The following is a 22731-nucleotide window of genomic DNA, read 5'->3' as shown; positions in this document are numbered from 1 at the left end:
TCACTTTGCTTGCTGTAATTTGATTAAATTATTTGGAGGACTCAGTAAGGAGAAGCAGATCACAAAGATTTTGTGACTATAACATATAATATGGTTTTAAAATAAATGAAAATAATAAATGTTATACACAGATATATAGGAGAAAAAGGTACACAAATGTATTTATGTGCACATGGGCATAGAGGTCTCACAAAGAGGGGCCAGATAGCTGAAGCTTAAATACCTTACAGTAGGGGAGGAAAGTGTGGGGCTGTTGGCAATGTTTTTTGTTTTTTTTTTTTTTTTCTTTTTTTAATTTTTAGGGAGAATGAATGAGCTCGCAAGACCAGACAATTGTTTGTAAATGATTATTTTGGGAAACTCAATGTGACTGAAAAGTTATGGAAAGGTGAGGGTTGGAACTGCACTGTGAACAGAGGTAGTCTTACTAGACAGATGAATTCTCATAGGTAATCTCTTTGTGCTGCCCTCAAAAGAGTAGATAAAAATTCTGTCTGGACATGGTGATGACTTCTAGTCTCTGTCTCTTTTATTTTCCTCTTGTGGTTAATCTTTCCTGGTTACTTGCTTACATTCCTAAGGAGGGAATTTTAAGACAATTGCATTTTTTTGGAAAGAAGTTTTTTTCCTCAGATCAGGAGATTCCAGAGAAATTTCCTCCCTGCACTTGGGGTGAAGGGCGAGTAAAGAAATAAGAGAAGATTAGAAAGCTAGGCAGATTCTACGTCTTCCCAATTTATTTTAATTCAAGATGCTCAGCATGCCAGAACACCATAATTCAGGGTATCATTCTCTGTACCTCAACACTTGTGATGCTTTTTTCTTACCAGTAGCTTACTAGCAATAATAACTTTCACTTCATTGACTTTGCAATTACTCATGTATTAATTGATTATAATAGAAAGGTTACCCTTAAGTCTACTTGAAAAGACAGATATGTAAACAAATAACACAGAATGATTTATGTGTTAGGAGGACTATTGGTCTAGAATTAGCAGAAATGAAGAAGTGACTATTTCTGAGTAGAGTTGTAAAAATATAATTTGAACTGGCATTTGAAGTTTACCAGATAAAGAAGGAAGAAGGCATATTATGTAACAGAGTTGCAAAAGATGAAACTTATGAAAGAACATGACCCAATTAACAATCTCTTCATGGTTGAACATCATTGAACTTTACGAGGATAAAAGTGAAAAAAGATAGAAGACAGTAATGGGGAGACAGGCAGATGCCATATTGAAAAAGTCAGTTGTGTTATTCTGGGAAATTTAGACTCTTTTTAAGATGTGAGAGGAAACCATAAATAGTTATGTTACTGGTGGAGAGTGTCCAGGTTCTTGGGGTCTTGAACACAGAATTGGACAAAATGCACAAAGCAAGAAAGGAATTAAAAGATTTTTATTGAAAATGAAAGTATGCTCCACAGTGTGGGAGCAAGTCCAAGCATTGGGGCTCAGGGACCCTGTTACAGAAATTGTGAGGGTTTTAATATCCTCTAGGGGTTTCCATTGGTTACTTGGCATAAGCCCTATGCAAACGAAAAAGATGAAGTTTCAAAGTCATTTACTCAGTGTACACCCTATAGAGAGGTTATTTCCTGTCATAGCTGAAGTGTGAGTTGGCCTTATGTTCCCTGCATCCAGACCCCATTTTCCTGCCTCAGTTAAACAGAATGCAGAGTCGTAGCATAGAATGAAAGGATCAAATTTGAATTTTTAGAATAATAGCCTTGAAGACAGTATAAAATACTGATTAGAAAGAAAGGAGAGTATGATAAGGAAATAGTTCAGAGTGTTTTAGAACAGTCCAAGTGAGAAGTGAGCACCTGAACCAAGCCAGTGGATATAAAAAATATGTGGAGAGAGCAGAGTCCAGTGAGAGAAAAAATGTAGATTTATTAACAGTTGATGTAATATTTGTTGGTGAAGGCAGGGGAGAGAAATAAATCAAGGGCCACTTACATTTTTCTTTGCAGAGCACATGGCACAGGATATAAATTAACAATCACTTCAGCCATGCAATAAAACCCTGCTACTGAATGTCTGCTCTGTTTGAATCACCATACTGAGCAATAAGAATGTAAAAATGAATGCTGTAAGATTCCAAAGAAGCTGTGACATGATCAGTCAATGCAATCAGTTAATCAGTTTTAGTTAAGGCTCAAGTAAGTACACACCACATTCCAAGTAAGATGTGAAACTGCCATTTAGGACTTGCAAAAGAAACATCAGAAAATAATTTATACTACCTTCAATGCCCACCCAGATTAAGTATACTCACATAAAGGAATTTTAGAGAATTTTTAGAGAAATCATTTCACATATGTGTCCCCTGCTGTCCCCCAAGGAAGAAGCATGTCCACCTCTAGCACAGGTGGAGTAGCATCAGTTGCTTTAGGTGGAGAATGGGATACATGTCCCCTCGCACTTGGGAGACATAGTGGACCAGTGTTTGACTTCGCCTGAGAGATTTAAAAGGTTTTGACACATTGGTCTGGCTTTTACTCCGTGAGTTTAGCACACAGAAGATGCTGTGTTTCCCCTGGATCTGTCTTCCATTTAAGTGGGCTGTCATTAGGAGTAAAGCAACTCCTACTGGGGTGGCCCCAGGGGCATGAAACCAGCCTTCAGCCACCAGCAGCAATAGAAGGATTCCATTGCACAAAGAACCCGGCAGGGCAGGGATCTCCAGTAGTTGGCTATTGTCATCAATGAATCAGGGAAAGAAGCATTCCAGGAAAGAGGAAAGAGGGTTGCCTGTAAGTATCTGGTGTGGTGCTAATACTAGCTCAGGACAGTATTACTGGGGCAAGAATACTCCCTTTCCTTTTATGTTTTCTCTAAACTCTGATGCATCTGATATGGCAGAAAAGGAAAAGGAAGAGTGGTGATGCTGAGTGATCAAAGAGAGAAAGGTAATGTCTCCCCTTGACGCATGAATACAGCTAATGTTGGCAGGCCCCAGCCAAGGGAAAGAGGGGCAATTTGAAGCCTTTGGATTGTCCATTAGATTAAATACATGAATTATTACAAAGAGAACTTTCCATTTTCTGAGAATATGCTGAAAACTCAAGGTTTTCATAAGGTTTTATCAAAAGAGATAGAGAAGAAGTCATCATAATGAGAGAATAGGAGATGGAGGAATTCCAACTTGAAGTCTAATTTAGCCTTATGAGTTTACATTTGGTTTCCATACTGATTAGAAAACTTGCTGTTTGATCTTGGTTACTTAACCAAAATTTGACTGAGTCAGGAGACCTAGCTTTCAGATCTGACCTGCATAACCATGGGCACATGTTTTCATCACCCTATGTTCTGTGTTCTTATATGTATATAAAAGACAACTCATTGATCTGTGATGTCTGATACCAAATTCTAAAATTCTGAGTATCAGATGAATAATATGTCTTGTATATATTTCACTTGTTTAAAAGATGTTAATGAATGAGCAAACCTGAGTTTGCCAAAATCCTAGGGAACAAATAAATGTAGAGCCACAATTTTTATTTTATATAATGCTTAGACTACAGTATTTTAATTATCACTACTATTATGAGAGCTACATTATGGTTTTAATAATTTTGATAGTAGTGTTTCTTATTTCAATGACTGAGAAGCATGAATACAAAATTATAAGCAGTAAATTTTGTGAGAAAATGTACAGAGAAAGGACATATTTGAGGTTGTTTAAACAAATCTTTAGGGACCCTCCAAATGAACATCACTTACAATAAACTCATATCTGGAGTACATTTTGAAGGAGATTTTTATATATAATAACGTGATTAGAAACTAAGTGAAGACTATATTAAATCCTTGTAGCATTAAAAAATAATAATACAGCATCAGAACACAGAGATTTTCATTCTTTATAACCTAAACTTGTGCTCTGAAATCAAGTGCTATTTGGCTTTATCAAACGTTTCTTGTTAAATCCTATCTGAATTTAAACCAACAACTTGTACACAGCTTAGTAAGGTGAAATATTTATGGACCAACTGTCTCCTTGATGACTGTAGAGTTATAACAAACCTTAAGAGTGCTAAAAGATTGTCAGATGTTGAATTCACTTGAAATTTCTAGCCAACTCCACAAATGAGGTCAGAATATGCCTTCTATTATGTTTAATACTTTATTTTCTCTTGTCAAATATTTGGAATATGGTTTACTTCATTACTGTTAGAAACAGCAGCAACAATAATAGCATAATAGTATACTCAAAACTGTAGTTTAACGTATACAAATGAAACTTCAAGAAAACATGCAACTATTAAAAATATTAGAATATATATATAGAGAGAGGAGGGGATTTGAAAAAAAAAAAATAGCCTGAAGAATTTTACCCTGAAGCCTATTTCTAACAAATACCATGAGGGGAAGAAGACTTTTTGTCTGAATGTTTGCTTATTGGAAATTTGCAGGTATGTTTGCTAAAAAATAGTTCAATTTTTCTTGTAAAACAACATAAATATTTTTTATCTCTTTTAGACTTCTAAGATGCTAGGGTGATGAAGTCTCTATGATTTTGAGTTGAGATAAAGTATAAAATGTTTTGTTATGCGTGTCTTGAGAGGGTATTATAATGCTCATTAGTTTTCACACTTAGTATCCAGACTGCATTTGATATTGGCTGTGTTTCTTTTCTTGGTTAAGGTTGAGTATTGAAAGAGTTTACCAAACACAACATGATAGTAACTTACGTGTATGTTATCCAAGACCTTGGATTTTCTTGTTAGAGATTTAAAATATAATATGCAAAAATTCTCAATTGTTAATTGTAAAACTTTAGGGTAGTATAGTAGTGTAGTTAAACATCTTGCTTGATAATAATAAAAATCTAAATTTAAATGTCTTTGTGAGGATTGGGAAATTCACCAGAAGATTGGATGAGAACTACTTTCTTTGCAAGTTTATGGAGAGTGTGAGGACTTGAATTGTTTGTCCATCTGAGGGATCTTTGTGTGGGAGAAATGTGTGGCAGCTAACAGTCATTTCAGAAGGAGAGAGCTTTGTTCACATTTCAAACCTAGAGACGTTTTGCCAGACTATAAAGGAAGGAAATATTCAGTCATTTTCAAAGTGCAATGAAATTTGTTGTTATTAACATAGCAGCATTGAGCCTGAGACTAAGCTCTAAAGAGACTGACACACATAAAGAATACATTTTCTATTATTTTAATTTGAATTATTAAATATTTTTATAATTTTTTAATCATTTAAAATAAAGGCTTTAATGAATTATTGCCATTGAGGAAAAGCTCATGATGAGACTTAAGTGATCAAAATTTTGTACAGAATTTCTTAGTTTTTATTAAGAAATTTTACTTTATTTTAATGTAAGTTCATTTTTTTTTAATTTGACTTTCACACTGACATATTTGAGTTTATATAGGAAATGAAAATAGTTTTCTGTCATCTCCATCTAAGAGTTAACTCATGATTTCTCACATAAATTTTTTTACATTGGACCCTAAGTTACAGTTCAAGAAATTACAATTCAAGTGTAAAATTTTAGTGAAATTTTAGTTTTTCTACCTGACACAGTCAAAATAGAGATTATAACAAGCTGTTCACCAATATTATGAATTTTCAAGTAAACTTAGAGTCCTACTAACCTCAGACAGCCAATGGCTTAAAATTACAATGAACATAATGTATCCTACAAACCAGGATGTGTTTAAGTTTGAAAGGAGGTACCACACAGCAGTGTGCAAGAGCATCTTCCTGGACGCTTGCAAGAGATTACTGTGTGCTTTCACTGACAACTCCAGGTTCAATCATGTCATATTAGTAGCTTGAAATCAGCCAAAGTGGAATCATTTACACCACAACATTTCTAAGTGCTACAAGTCAGGACTTTTACTTCCGAAGAGCCAGCCACACTTTTACCAGAATGCTTGTGGTTATTAAGGACAAGAGTGCAATTTGAGACTGTCTCAGGAAAAGTTCATTGTATAGTCACCATATATGGAATTTATATAACTCAGCTGTGAAAATTTCATTTAACGCCTGGGCGTGGTGTCTTACACCTGTAATCCCAGCACTTTGGGAGGTTCAGGCAGGAAGATTGCTTGAGCTCAGGACTTCGAGACCAGCCTCAGCAATATGATGAAACTCTGTCTCTTCAAAAAAAAACAAAAATTAGCTGAGTGTGGTGGCAGGAGCCTGTAGTCCCAGATACTCGAGAGGCTAAGTCAGGAGAATCGCTTGAACCTGGAAGGCAGAGTTTGCAGTGAGTCAATATCACACCACTGCACTCCAGCCTGGGGAACAGAGTGAGACTCTGTCTCAAAAAAAAAAAAAAATATTTAAGGCATTGGTAAGTGAGTAAAAGCATGCAATATATGGAAAGTTTTTTGATGGTGCATGGAAATTAGGTCACCTCCATATTTAAGAAAAATGAACATGGAAAAGTTTAACTTTGGCTTTTCAAGGTAAGATTCATTACGAGAGATGTAAAACTGAGATTGAGGCTTTTAGCCGCAGTTGCTCAGTTGTTTCTACAAAGCACAAATGCTTTATAGTAGATATGGATCAGGAACTTCACTTGGACAGCTGAGGTTTTAGAAGGGGACAAGGAGGTAGAATGTTTGCAGAGCAGTCATGATATAAAACCCCAGACAAGGAGGTCAATCTGTCTGTTTCATCCCCAGAAGAAAACCAGGAAAAATCTTTCTATATATTGGAGAAACATATAGGAAGTTAGAGGAAAAGCTGTCTTGTGTCTCAGGCTTACTCCAAAACCTAAGTCAAAATTGTAATTCCAGAAACCACCTCCAGTGAAGCAGTATTCCTAAATATCTCCTGTTGGTCAAATGAACATCTTGTTCACAACATTTTTTTCTTGATCTTGCTGGATATGAAACTATCTACAAGTCTTCATGGAGATAACTCTACTATTATATATTAAAGCTCACATTTAACAATTTATATGACTCAATCAAAATAAAAATGATTCTCATCTAAAGTTTTTAGACTGAATTATAGATAATCCTAAATAATGTAAAGAAATTTCTAAAGAACATTATTCATAGATCCTTTTAAGATTTCATTTATTATATAGTCAACTCCTATACATGATTTCTTTGTGCGGTATAGTATACACTCACATATTTCCCATTTTAAGGAAGAAAGGTATAGTCTTCATGTAACCCAATCTTAGTTAATATAATACCCAAAGATATTAAAACCCTTCAGGCAATAAGCAAAGGGATAATTTGAAATGTTGTTTTATACTTATTTCTGTTTAGCCTGAAGCTTGGGCCATGTTGAGATGGTCTAGATTTAGAAACATTGAAGCCATATTAGTTCATTTTAAAATGTAACTGGAATATTTCTCAGGACTATCACCTTTCTCAAAATACATTGAAAAAAACCTTATGTGTAAAATTTGTACATATCCTTTAGATTTAATTTTTTGTGTGTGATGGAGTCTGCAAACAATTGCACATTCAGGTTTCAATTTGTGTCACTCAGGCTGGAGTGCAGTGGCACGATCTCAGCTCACTGCAACCTCCACCTCCCAGGTTCCAGCGATTCTCCTGCCTCAGTCTTCTCAATAGCTGGGATTACAGGCATGGGTCACCATGCTTAGCTAATGTTTTATTATTAGTAGATACAGAGTTTCACCATGTTGGCCAGGCTGGTCCAACTTCTAACCTCAGGTGATCCACCTGCCTCAGCCTCCCAAAGTGCTGGGATTATAGACGTGAATCACCACACCTGGACTTAATTTTTATTTTAATAAGAAGTTAAGGCCTTTCATGAAATTATGTCATCAAATATTTATTCCATTTACAGTTAATCCTTATTTTACCTTATATGGTGTTTAAAATTTTTATCCCTTTATTAGCAAAGGCTTATTACATTATAAATCAATATTTAAATGACAAACAGATGTGAAAACACACATTCTTTCTCAAAATTATTGAAATGACATCAAGCAAAAACAAATGCAGACTATTGACCCAGTCAAACCTGGGCTGACTCCACAGTAGTGGCCCCAGTCAGATGACTTCTTCTTCATATCTCATCTGTATACTCACTGGGGATGGTGAAGTTGACAGCATCATGTTACAGCATTTTGTCATCCAGAAATTTTGACTAAAAGAACTCTCCACACTATCATCAGAAATTTCTATGACATGGAGATCAATGACCCAAAGGCAATCTGGGTCACATAAATCACTTGAAAGTTGAAAGCTGAATGTGCAGTTTACCCAGCAGTTATACATGGTCACCTTGCGAGTTATGCAAATACACAGTGGCTCAGAATTTTCTTCAGAGGGCTGCATATATTTCTGATGCAATGCCTAGTTTAGAAATAATTAAAAATAATATGAAGGCAAGTAAATTGCTATGACTCTGTCTCTGCAAATTTATGTTAAGGAATTAGAGGTTTACACAATGATTACAGCATGAGAATGTTTATATTAGCACTGCTTCTAATATAAAAAATGTAAATTTCTTAATATTTAAGAACAGCTGAATTATTTAATAAATTAACTTATTGTTATAAAATATATTTGAGCCATTAAAATAATAATCTCAAATAATTGAGGAGTGAAAGTGCTTACAATATAATGCTGTGATAAAACTTTAAACTGTTCTCTAATGAAGATTAATTCCCACATTTATGAAAAGAAATTGCAAAATCTGTGACTGTGTCATAGAAAATATACAAGAGTGAAACGCTTATAATTGTGTTTAATGATATAGAAATGGATTTTGTAATTATTATTGTTTTATATATTCTTTTCTATTTTACTCTTCTATTTTCTATTTACAGGTAATCAATTCTGCAAGCCTATAACTGCACTTAAGATATATACTTAATAATTTGAAATAAAATATATATTACATTTTAATTATTTTATTCAAATTATTCTCTTTAAATTATAGTCAAGATACATTCTAATACATTTTTAATATACTTCAAGAATTCAGATGAGGATGTTTTATATTAAAGACTAAATATGTAACTAGATTTTTTAAATGAGCAATACAAAAGTAATAAATGCAAATATATATATATATAATATTAATATAAAATTCTTTGTTTTTATAATTTGCTCATGTTCTAATAACACATGTATATACTGCCATATAGAAAAATATATTTATTTTTGTTATAATTAAAAACAAGCCAGTGATAAAACTTGTGGGTTCTACAAATAAAGTATAACCAGTACTTGTTAAAATACTATCCCCTCATTTCGATATGCAGACCACTGCCTGTGAATTATCAATGAGTAAATAACTTCCTTTGTGTTATAGCAAATATAGCAAGTATTGACTATTTAAATGCCAGCCATATTTTTACTTGAAATTTGGAAAGTCACAGGCAAAAATAGTATGTAGCAATGTTTAAAGACAGTGCAGAGAATGTATACACACATAGTATACGTATATAGATATATATTTTTAATGTAAATTTTAAAACTGGCTTGCTTTTAACTGTAGCAAATATATATATACACACACACGTGTGTGTGTGTGTGTGTGTGTATACTGGGAGTAGCATAGACAATACATACAGAAATTGTATATAATTTATGTATAATTATATATTTTTATAGATATAATTTCTACATGTATTATCTACCCTATTCTCAGTATTGTACTTTCATTGTCTCTATTTTTCTCATTATATTTTATTATTAAACTATTCAATTATAACACATAACCACTGAAAGCTAGCAAATTTCCAGAAATATAAACAGTAAATATAATTTTTCAAAACTTTCAATAAAAATGAAATTAGGCTATAACTTTATTTCATATAAATATATAAGTACATCCTAAATTTTTTGAAGTGCTATAATCAACCAATTTTGGATAGACTAAATTTGATATTTTCTAGCAACAGATGTAAGAAAAATGCAGAAAGAACCTAAATATAAAAATAGAATGGCTTTTTTCACATCTTAAGAATATATACTTCGAGCAAAGAATATGAGATAAACACAAACTGAATAGACAAATAAAGGCTCTGAAAGATTCTTAAATATATACAGCAATTAAAATGAAAACATTTTAGATCAATGAGCCCAAACTCCTCACACTACAGATGAGTGGACTGAGATCTCAAAGTGATTTTACAAATGTATTATATTCACAATCCCATTGCTGCTCATCAATCATTAAAAACTCCCTGAAGCATCAGGAGTGAAACAGTGACAACAAGAATATCATAGCAGTGAATGTTGAGGAAATTAAGAATATTATGCATAATAGCATCATGAGACTAGGCGATTCCAGAATGGACAAGCACTAAACAATAAACAATAAAAATGGTTTATATAGCCTAAATGCTCCATATAGCATCATTCACTCCAGTTCACTGTCTGCTTCTCTTATCAAAATCTTATAGCAAACCACATATTACAATACACAGCAGTGGCACTAGTAGGCTGATTAGATAAATGCAATTTAAATTATGATACTATTCATGTTTCAATGCTTTTTGTCCTCCCATGGGGTTATTTTGCTCATTGATCTTAAATTCATTTTGAGCTCTTTTATCATTTTATGACATATAATATTTGTTCAGTATTAAAACTGTCACTTGCTGGTTACACATACTCCAGTATGCATATTGTCAAGGATATAGCTTAGTCCATAATGTACTAAAAAAGAAAAAAATAATAATAACTCTTACCTGAAAAGTGGGAAAAGATGAAAGGACTGTTAACTACCACACTCATTATATTCCAAATTAAATAAGAGAACAAAAATATAAGACAAAGCAAAACTTTGTAAAACATAAGATGATATGACTCATAAGCCTTTAATCTTTTAGAACTAACATAAATTCCATTTTTGACCTAGTTCCTTCACAAAAGTCATCTGGATAGTAAAAGAAACTCATTCTACTTTTCATATTCTGTCTTGCAAGTTTCCCTACTCCATTTTGTGGCTATGATGACTTAGATCCCAGTGCTCTCTTCCTCATTACCAGTTCATGCCAGAACTGTTGGCTATGATGACTTAGATCCCAGTGCTCTCTTCCTCATTACCAGTTCATGCCAGAACTGTTGGCTATGATGACTTAGATCCCAGTGCTCTCTTCCTCATTACCAGTTCATGCCAGAACTGTATTTCTGCAGTTTCATCATAATTTACTTCATTTTTACCTCATCTACTTAGGCATCATGGATTTTGCCGTCAGTTACTTTGATCATAGACAACTGGAAGCATCACAGTGACTCCTTATCTTTGCTTAGGATAAGATAAAAAACTCCTCACAGTGACCCATCAGTCCCCTAACAATTTCTTCACTGCTCACTACATTTTCACATTGTGATCTTCTGTGACATGTTGTCTAAAACTAAACTGATTTCATTCCCTATTTTATCCTTTTCCTTCTGTCTCCATTTAATCTTTTCCTAGTACAGACATGTGCTGCATTTCTTCTTGGGTCCCTAACTGGCTAATTCCTACATGGTATTTTTCAGTCAGTGCAAATATGTCTTGGGACAAACCTTTTTCAACATGCCTGTTCATATTAGGTGAGTCATCTTGGTGCCTCTGTAGAACTGTGTAAAATATATTGTCATCATTTTGATTCCACCATATTACATTAATGTCTCATCCACAAAAAAATGGAAGACCCTGAATGAAAAAGAGCATGCCTGTTACATTTGTGTTGTTTAGTCCCTGCCCCATAGTAATGGGTAATTGAATTTTGGTTCAATTTATATGCACTGGTAACATTCCAGGCTTTGAGAGTTCGATTGTGGTATCTCTTAAGATAGCCTTATTTGGGTTGAATCTGGTTGGTCATCTTTGATCTTTATTTCTATGGATAATCATATATTTCTTTAAGTTTAGGGAGTTTTCTGTTATAATCTCTTTGAATACGGCTTCTAATGTTTGGCATTCTCAAGAGCCCCTTGAACTCCAATAACTTAAACAGTTGCTCTTTTAATGTTCTCTGATAATTCCTGTAGACTTTCTTTCTTTCTTTTCATTCTTTTTTTCTCTTCTGACTTCACTAAGCCTCTCCTTGACTTCACTAATTCTTTCTTCTGCTTGATCAATTCTGCTGCTGATGCCCTTTACTGAATTTTTTATTTGGCTTATTGTAATGTTCAAGTCCCGGATTTCTGTGTGAGTTTTAAAAATTTATTTCAATCTCTCTGTTAAGTTCTCTTTTTGATAAATTGCTGAATTGTCTCTCTGCATCTTGTTGAATCATATTAAGTTTTCTTAACCCTTTTACTGTTTAGAGAAAAAAAAGATGCAGTTTTCGGCCAGTGCACATTGAATTTTACATAAACATGCTCTGTGAGGTTAAAGCAAATCTGAGTGATTTGCAATGTGAAAATAAAATATAAAATCTGTCCTTGAGGCTATTTCTAAACAGAGCTAATGTCAGAATTGTCTATTTTGGAAAAACAGAGTCATCAAATAAATCGTTGGCCAACAAATATTTGAGAATGATGCTAGCATCACACATAGAAATGCTACATTTTCTGGGATTTTACATTTTCAGCAATCAAGAATTACCATATTTTGTAAATGAAAATGCCACTACTAAAAACAGAATGCTATAAAGAAAATAGTGTGTTTTGTTTCCAAAGTTGATATACTACAGCGATGTGAAAATAATAACAAAAGTGATATATTTATAGGCAAAATTATCTCAGGGAAAACCCTGCAGCCGTCAGTACCACTGGCTAGTATTCTCAGGGCAAATGGGAAAAGGATTTGAAAGCCATTTTGAGGCCGGGCGCGGTGGCTCACGCCTGTAATCCCAGCACTTTGGGAGGCCGAGGCGGGTGGATCACGAGGTCGAAAGATCAAGACCATCCTGGTCAACATGGTGAAAACCTGTCTCTACTAAAAATACAAAAAATTGGCTGGGCATGGTGGCGCATGCCTGTAATCCCAGCTACTCAGGAGGCTGAGGCAGGAGAATTGCCTGAACCCAGGAGGCAGAGGTTGCGGTGAGCTGAGATCGGACCATTGCACTCCAGCCTGGGTAACAAGAGCGAAACCCCAACTCAATAAATAAATAAATAAATAAATAAATAAATAAAAGCCATTTTGAAATCTCTGAGAGATCACACATCTCCATCACTTTAGGGTTAGTCTCCAGTGTCTTATTTTGTTTGTTTGGTGAGGTCACAGATTCCTAAATATTCTTGATGCTTGTGGATATGCAATGACACCTGCATATTGAAAACTTAGGAATTTTTTCTAGTCTTTGCCATCTGGCTTTTTAGTGCCTGTTCTTCAGGAGATTCTCAGCAGGCTGATTATTTTCTCTCAGCCTGTGGTCACTGCCTCTGTATCATCACCATATAATGCTCTAAGCCCCTTTTTTGTTATTAGTCTGCAGTTATTGTGTTGCCACATATTCAGCACTAGATGGCTGAGGTTTGCCACAGGTTCACTGTTGGTATTTTGTTCCCTAGGGAAGGGCCTAAAAAGGGAAATCTGCCAGTTGGGTCCACGGATTTCTGTCTGTGACTGGGGCAGATCCAGATGTTCCATCCACAGTAACCAGCCTAGAGTCAGGTATTGCAGAGCTCCACTGTACTCTTTCTCATTGTGAAGGGCCCGATGCTGGTCTCCAGGGTGATGTTTTTAGTCAACTTCCTTCTCCTTTCCTTAAACACAGAACATTTCTCTCCATGTTGTGCTGCCTAAGATTGAGGGATGGATTAAGTAGCCATTCCCATCATCACTATCGCTACTGTAATGCTGGGTCATACTTGAAGTCCATGGTCACTGGGACCAAGGCAGCTGTAGCCTGCTTGCCACTGAGGTTCACCTGTGGTCTGAGGCTGCTATAAACCACTGGGTAGTGACAGCTGGAACATGAGACCATACTCCTGGGGTGGTAGGTTGCCTTCTAGAACTGAGGCAAGTCCAGGTGGCTCCATCTGTCTGTGGGTCCTGGCCTGGAGCCAGAGATTGTGGGATTCCGCCCAATAGTGGGCTTCATCCTGGGTTTCACCCTGGTGGACCTAGCACTGGGCTCCACTTCAGAGTTCTGCACCTACTTCCCTCTCCCTTCCTGAGGGACTTTTGTCTCTCTCTGGGTTGTGCTTCTTGGAGTTAAGGGAGGAGTAAAGATGGCAATGTGACTTTGTCCTTCCTACCCCCTTCAATGCATTTCTTCTTGTGTTTATGCCAAAATCAGGTACTTTGACCTCTGCCCTGGATTTTTCAGCTCTTGTGAAGGTAACTTGGCACTTCGATAGTTGTTAAATTTGATGTTTCTATGGGGAGATACTTGCTGGAGGGTCTTATTTGGTTATATTGCTTTGCCTCTTCTTTTCTTATTCTTATTTATTTATTTTAGTCATATATGTATTTTTGAGATGGAGTCTCACTTTGTCACTCAGGCTGGAGTGCACTGGTGTGATCACGGCTCACGGCAACCTCCACCTCCCGGGTTCAAGTGATTCTCCTGCCTTAGCCTCCTGAGTAGCTAGGATTACAGGCATGTGCCACCATGCCTGTCTAATTTTTGTATTTTTAGTAGAGATGGGTTTTCACCATGTTGGCCAGGCTGGTCTCGAACTCCTGGCCTCAAGTGATCCACCTGCTTCAGCCTCCCAAAGTGCTGACAGGCATGAGTCACTGTGTCCAGCCCTTTTCGGATTTTAAATATTTTCATAGACTTTAAATATATTACCATGTCCTGCTTTTTTTTAAATCTCTCATAAACTACTATGCTCTTATTTACACTTTACAACTGGTTGAAGAAAAGTTTTAAAGTACTTTGTTTTTAGTATGTAATGTTTAATATATTAACTTCCATTAAAAACAAAATAAAACAGTGGAAACAAAAACTAATGCAAAAAAATTTCATGAAACAATTCCAAAAGAAATCTGTCTTCTTATTGTTCAGTAAATGCATAGTTTAAAATTTAATAAAGGAGAAATTTGTGTAAAAAGTACAAATGCAGGTAACTATTCGTATAAATGAAGGTAATATGGGATTTCTCCATTTTGGTTTTGTTTACTTAATTATTGTGATGCAGTGAGTGCTTAAATGTATGGAATTTATGCTTCTCACGTTTTACCATATTTTTTTCGTTTTTTTCTTTTTTTGAGAGGGAGTCTCACTCTGTCACCTAGGCTGGAGTGCGGTGGCACGATCTCGGCTCATTGCAACCTCTGCCTCCTGGATTCAAGAGATTCTCCTGCCTGGAATTACAGGCACATGCCAGCACACCTGGCTAATTTTTTTTTTGTATTTTTTTTTTGTATTTTTAGCAGACCATGCTGGTCAGGCTGGTCTCAAACTATTAACCTTGTGATCTGCCTTCCTCAGCCTCCCGAAGTGCTGGGATTACAGGTGTGAGCCACTGTACCGGCCACATATTACTTTTTCTAATTCAAAAAGCTCTGTGCTGTTGTTCTTTTCTTTCTTCTTGAAATATGATTTGAAACTCTTTTTTTTTACTTGAATTTGCATCATGATTATTTTAAGTCTAGGTTTCATCCTCATATATCGTGACATATCTTTGATGATGGTGATTTTTGTATTATTTATTCAAGGTTCTTGAAGTTTTTAAGTGTGACTACAATAAAAGAGAAAAGACTAAATATAAGAAAATATTTTGAGCACTATAATGAAGATTTTATATATATATATCCTTTTAAAATTAAATATGGAAATTAGAATAATTTTTTATAAGATACTTTTGCAGAACTGAATTGCTCTATAATTATTCGTGGGCTTTGAAATACTGTGGCTACTTGCCAAATTAATTAAACTTAAGTAAAATTAATTAAACAAGTAAAAATTTAAAATTATTTATTCATTCCTTATGCTCAAGAAATCTCTATGGCCAGTGTATAATGCATTAGATAATGTAAACCTTCACATAATCACAGCAAGTGCTGTTTATAGAACTATTTAAACAATGTCAGGCAACTGAAATAATTGTGAAGCAAAGAACAGTTTACCTATTAAACCATATATCATTTTTGTAACATTTGACATTATTGGTAAGGTCCTTATTTTTTAGCCTGTTAATATATGTGTTTTTAAGTTGCTAACGGTTTTATCTGGAAAAACTGAAGTTCATTCTAAACAAAGTTAGCTTAATGGATATCAGTAAGTGTAGTCATTTGCTAATTGAAACTCGTGATCATGCAAGGAATAATGTGTCACAGATTTAATTCTCTCAAAAACTATATTCTATCCTCTGATTAGTGCCTATTTTGTGATGCTTAAATTGCTTAGAGTAGGAGTAGGTCAAATTAATTTAGTCAATTATCTTTCAACATGTGTGATAAAACCAGATCTTTAAGGAATAATTTTACCTTGAAAGTTCAATAAACGTTTACTTTTCCTTTGGTTCTGGAATTTAGATCCTCTGACCGTCTCAAGTTCCCAGTTGGTTTTTAATATATTCTTCTTATAGCCTAAAGAAAAAGTCCATACCTTCATGAAACAGATGAGTTTATTGGGTAATTTGTGGAGTCTGTCACTCCATCTTAAAGTGAATGCTCACCTTGAGAATGATTCGATCATTCTTTTGTCCAGCATTACATTGCTTGGTTTGTATGATCAACATTACACTTTGGTCAATTTATTGACAAGTAAATTTAAGAATAACTATAAATATCTAGGTAGCGCAAATGGCTTATACTTGTCATTGATCCAAATGAACAGGCTGGTTTTGAATTGTTCTTACAGAGGCTGATAATGTATTATGTTCAGTAAAACTTCCTAAGAGAGTGAACTCATTATAGACCTTCAGGAGAAAAATATTGGTGATATATATGACTGTGACTTGCAAAAAAATATTCCCTAAGGTCATTCTTTAACAACAAGAAATAAATTGTCAAAACATTTATTTTCCCTCAAAAATATACTGAATTTTGTATTTTCAAAAGGAGCCCTTTTCTATAAATATTTTACTAAGCATCATTCTACAAGTTTTGAGTAGCAGCTCAGATGTCCATAGATTAGCAAAAGAGGCAAGGGAAAGAATGTCGTTCTACTTGGGTAAGATATCCAGTGGCTTGAGAATTTAAATGAAATTTTGTATTGCAAAAATGTGTTTTTGTTTTCTAAAGGAAAATAACTTGCTGCCTTTTTAAATATTTTTGTGGGTCCACTTCTATTCATGTATCATTTTAAATAAACTCAGTAGGTATTTTATCTATGATATAATTGGAAAACTTCATAACAAGTTGAAAATTGCATTTGCCTTATAAAATACAGTATTTCAAATCCATATACTGGAGGTTACATGAGGCTAAATGTCTTTATTTTTTATTTTATTCATGACATAAATAGCTAAAGTATAAAAGGTAGACTTTTAGCATGGTTTGGAATCAAACAGGAAGACACAGCTAAATATATGACATGATGATGGTTAAGCTTCTTACTGAACATTTTCTAAGGTTGAAAACCCTGCTCTCTGCCTTCACATATATGCTACATAATTTATAATGTCTAATGATTTTTGGAGGTTAGTTGTCAGCAAGAGGAAGGCAAGGGCATGCTTTTGAATAGTTTCTATAAACTGACCTATTGCTCATTTATTTCTGTTATGCTGCATGTAATCCTCACACTTAAAGGTCGTACAAGTTTGTCTAAAATACCTTAAGATGCACAAATTGCAGTTTAATGTGGGTTTCCCCTGCTTGCAGATAAGCTAATCACAAGACCATCACATTAATCCTGTAAAATTGTATATTATTCTCTGTTTTTTTGAAAGTACTTTCCAAGAGCTCAGTATGAGAATCTTTAGATATATTTTGATGTTATGTTTTATTTCATATAATATCAGCACTTACTTTATTTGGAGATGTAGCAAATCTTCTGTTATATTTCTTCATATCCTGTCTATTAACCTAATGAGGAACTTGGGCTCTTTCAGAATATCATGTGAAATTCTATAGTTAGTCCTGAGTTTTGACCTATCTTTTGCAGTGTGATTTTGACTTTGTTCCCTGAATCCTCCAACAGGTCAGAGGATTCCCAGGAGATTAGAGAAGTAGAGGGCATGTCTAGAAGTTTTCAGAGTGTGGAGGACTAATACATTGCCCCTTTTAAATGAAATATGTCACCTTAATGATTAATGGTGTAACTTTAGTGTCCTGAGAAACTTACAAGGACAGACCTACTTTTCGTTTGTTTTCATTATCATCTTCATACATGGGAGAAAACCAGAATTCTGTTTATCTTTATAAGTATTAATGATTGTTTAATATCTCTGTTAGGATGTAACATAATACTTAAAAATATATATAAAGTGATCTCATAATTGATGGCAATTCTTTTGAATAATGTACAACTTCACTACTTTTGTAGTTGTAATTAAAACTCCAGTTTCCATCAAAATATCATGTAAGGTTCTTATTCAACAAACTACCAAATTTCCCTGCCATTGTATTTGCTTCAGGACTCTGAAGCAAATGTTCATTTATTGATCTTAATCAGTAAATAGATATGTCTGTATATCTATATCTTTCTAGTTTCAAAAATATAGGAATATAATAAGTAATTAAAAGAAACAAAGCTTTTCTTAACATAAATTTCCAAAGAAATTTGTTATGTAGAATTTCCTCAGGAGATAATGGAGGGAAACAATAGAAAAACAGTTTTAGTGTAAAAGAGGAAACTGTTTAGTGTTTGTTTGTTTGTTTGTTTGTTTGTTTGTTTGTTGAGATAGGGTCTCACTCTGTTGCCCAGGCTGGAGTGCAGTGGCACAATAATGATTAACTGCAGCCTAAACCAACTGGGCTCAAGTGATCCTCCCACCTCAGCCTCCCAAGTAGGTGGTACTACACGTTAACTATCACACCTAGCTAATGTGTGCTTTTTGTATACATGAGTTTTTGCCAAGTTGCCCAGGTGGGTCTCAATCTAATGAGTTAAAGCAATCAGCCCACCTTGGCCTCCTAGTGCTAGGATTACAGGTATGAGCCACTGTGCCAGGCCAGAAACCTGTTCAATCTGGCTTAATATTGTATCACCATAAAAATAATGAGAATTATTTTTAAATGGGGTTAAATAAACTGATTTTGAAGAAGATTAACAAATGAATACTGTATTTCTAACTCAATGTTCTGGCTGTAATGGTCATAAGAATATATCATTTAAACAATCTTCTATAAATATTTCTCTTAGCTGAGATTATAACAGGAGTAAATATCAGACAGTTTGATGACATAGCTTCTACTGTAAGCCTGGAAAGTTGATAGTTCAGATTTTGTGTTGTGGATGGATTCATGTAGTTGAGAAGTGAGACAAACAGACTGCAAGGTACATTTAGTCCTGTGAAAACTTAGAGATGTTCATCAGATGGAGCATTTTAGAAATATTGGTGATAGCAAAATACGTCTTTCTAATGTAAAAGCATAGATTTTTATCTTCAAAATACATTGTCTTATGGGTTAAAACCTTCAGGGAGGAAAAAGAGACAGAGATTAATTCCAACTAAACGTCAAAAACTCATAAGATTTATATATCTCATATATATATATATGAGGGATTTAATATTAAGCATGAAGAAAGTTATTCTGAAGGAGCTGAAAGTGTTTTACATTTAGATATCTTGTAGAATGATACATTGGAGTGCTAACAATTTCCATTTAGGGATCTTCCATTTTTCACCCCCTGACTGGTGTGAAAGTGCATTTTTTTTTCTGAAGGAGAAACATACTTGGGAAGAATATACAGCCAATAATTACATGGCAAAGCTCTATGTCTTGTATATGCACCTTCTTCATCTTTCTTAGGATTGTTATATGAAAGATATTTTAATGAATATAATAAAGTAAATCTTGGTCTCCAAGGTAAAAATATGGTAAAAATACAGATGAACCATATGAAAGAATGAAAGCATTTTATATATCATATGCTTCTGCCATCTGTCAAGTATCTCAGCTTTTCCTAAAGTGTATCTATTAAACAAAGTATGTCTTCGAGAGAGTAAGAAGTATAAGTAGCAAGCACTGTCACTTAAGATTTTTTACTAAAGGTATTTTAGCGATGCTTTGCCAAAAGTGAGTGATATAATATATATAATGAATAGATAAAATATTTTGCAATTTTGTTGGTTTCTGATTAGTTCCTTATTGCAAAGTCGAAGGTTGTATCTAATTGAGCTGCTGTCAAATACAATGGCGATATATCAGTGTGATGGGATTTTTGATGGAAATACCTCAAAAACTGTTTAAAAATTAAGTAACATTTTTATGCCAAATCTCTTTATTTCTACTTACTTATTTATATGAATATGTTTCTCATTCCATACATTATACAGCAAAGGTAGCATATATCTAATGTTGAACTTCTTTAATTTATCAATAAGTTACATTCATCCAAAGATAGTGAAGTAATTGAAGAAAAATAATTTAATTCATTAAAATGATATTTTTATGATTTATGTTTTTATTATATTTTTAAAGTTTTAATTGTGGCAATTATCTCTGAAAATTTATACTTTGCCTTTTTAGTGATGATTAAACAAATTTGTAATGAATGTAATTTTCTTTTTATCTTTTGAATACACATTTTAATTTTACTTTTACCTTAATCCACAAGAAAGTTTTAAAATGTTGGCGTCAGGCATTAGAACGAGTAAGCCAAAAGGACAAGTATGTTGTGTTAGGCTTACAATGGAGGTAATGGAAGAGATGCAGTTATTGGTCATCAGAACATCAGAGTGGGATAATGAGCAGGAGAGAGACTAATGAAGTGGATATGATAAGATAATGGGAGGATTGATCAACGATATAAGAGTTCAGAGTATCAGGAAATTATCTATGTGATAACTGAACTTACCAACAATTATGATTGGAATGATTCCTGGGAGTGTGGCAGTGAGTGAACCAAAAGAGGAAATCTTCCAGGAATGAGGGCTAATAAGTGTAGTGACTTGTGTAGTTTCGTGGTGTGAACTTCAAAGGTTAGGGAGGAGGGAAGCAGGAGAGTGAATTATCTGGTACTGAGATACATAGAGGACACCCACACACCTCCATGCCCATTGAAAGAGTGAGCAAAACCAGCCGCAACTGGAGAAATAATAGAAAAGCAGTCCATGATTTTTCTGCATCTAGTTCGGTACTTCACTTTGTGGATCAGGAAGTTATTTTGAACTTTGTGCAAATTCATAGTCCCTTAATTGTGAAGAATTGTATAGTGCAGAATGTGAATATAAATTAATACAGATTGGTTCCCTACAGTTTCTACAGCCTTAGTAAATTGATCACTCACATTTAGAATAATGAATCTCACACATTACAAATTCCTCCTACAGAAAAAAAAAGACTACATTATGTCTTTCACATTCTAAAATGGTAAGTATGCATATTCATTTCAATTTTAAATATGTTTAGTGGAAGGAATGACATTTAAAATACTTTTATCTTGTTAATGTTCTTAATGTAAATCATTTATAGATATCAGATTAATGTTTTTATATATAAACAAGAGAAGAAACAAAATTTAGAGGAATATGAAACTAAAAACTGGGTTACATTTTTAAAATCAACACTGTTCATTTATTTATTTATTTACTGCTTCACTTATTTTTGACCTAAGAAAACATCTGACCATGTCCCTAATGCTCTATCTACACCTGGCTCCCAGTACCATTAAGTGAGGCAGGCCTCAGTGCCTAAAGTGCAGGGTACCATTTGATTTGCCCAAATTTACAAACATGTTTTAAGTGAACATATTTAAGCTTCTCAGAGACTTAAGATCAAATGCTAGTATTGTGGGGAACTATTTTCCCATATAAATTCTTTGCTTGCTTTCAGGCAATGAAAATTTTATAATGTAATATTTTTATTCTGCCTTAACTGCCAGTAAACAAATTCAGGGTTCAACTCTAGAACACCTGATTACAAGAAGCAACAAGGTAAGTGCTTAGACACGTTTATTTCTCATGGTTTAAAATGTCTTCAGTTCTGTTGATAGATTTTAGTGCCCAGTTTAAGACTGTGTTTAAGGTTGTAACATATTTAATATCTTTTTGGAAGGAGTACTGTTTTAATAAAAGCATAAATATGTTTTTCCTTCTTGATGTTTGCTCTTCAGATTACATTATTTAAAAATGTTTCATTCAAAACAGAACAAGTAAGGAAAATTTTAATTTTTGCATGTAAAAAAGATTTTTAAAAGTCCTATGATAATTTCTCTAGTAGGAAAGGGTTCACTGATTTCTCATATATCATTAATTTGTACTTTGACAGCAAAATTTATTTACATCATTATTTGCTACTGTTTATTAGATTTGGAAATTTCTAGTTATTTTCACTGTTTTAATATAGATAGGTTGTTATGTAAAGCAAGAATAAGCTATTTATTATATTTATATTAGGTATATATATAAGGCATAGCCAGGTTGCATGTGGAATTTTATTTCAGAATACAGAGTCTGCAAATTTACTAGAAGTTCTCATTAGATACATTTTTATATAACCAAGGAGCTATATTTCTATATAGAAAGAGATATATTGATACAGATATAAATTATTCTTTCTGATTTGAAGAAAAATTACTTTCTGTTAAGTCAAAAAAGAGAAAAGAATGGATCAGCTTTTAGGCACAGATAAAGATTACTTGTTTCCTATATATATCAACTAGTCTTCCTGGGAAATATAATTAAAATCCATAAAATCTATTTTTCTGGAGAGACTAGTACAAATAGTACAAGTAAGTGGTATGCTTTTATCTTATAGCATTATATTACAGTGGCTTATGATTCCACATAAGATCTGGCAATTTATAAACAAAAATTAA

At 33.9% G+C, this 22731-nt stretch overlaps 1 protein-coding gene across 1 annotated transcript in view; it reads left to right on the top strand.

Annotated features, from left to right (window-relative positions):
- The window catches only part of SGCZ (sarcoglycan zeta), a 1161665-nt gene that overhangs the window by 976387 nt on the left and 162547 nt on the right, over window positions 1-22731 (top strand). The gene's annotated exons all lie outside the window — the stretch shown is intronic.

The sequence above is a fragment of the Aotus nancymaae genome, unplaced genomic scaffold (assembly GCF_030222135.1).
Source record: "Aotus nancymaae isolate 86718 unplaced genomic scaffold, 86718_ANA_hifiasm-v0.15.2.pri h1tg000079l, whole genome shotgun sequence".
Lineage (NCBI taxonomy): Eukaryota > Metazoa > Chordata > Mammalia > Primates > Aotidae > Aotus > Aotus nancymaae.
Note: the sequence above shows the minus strand (reverse complement) of the source record. Positions and strands in the feature narration are given on the sequence as shown.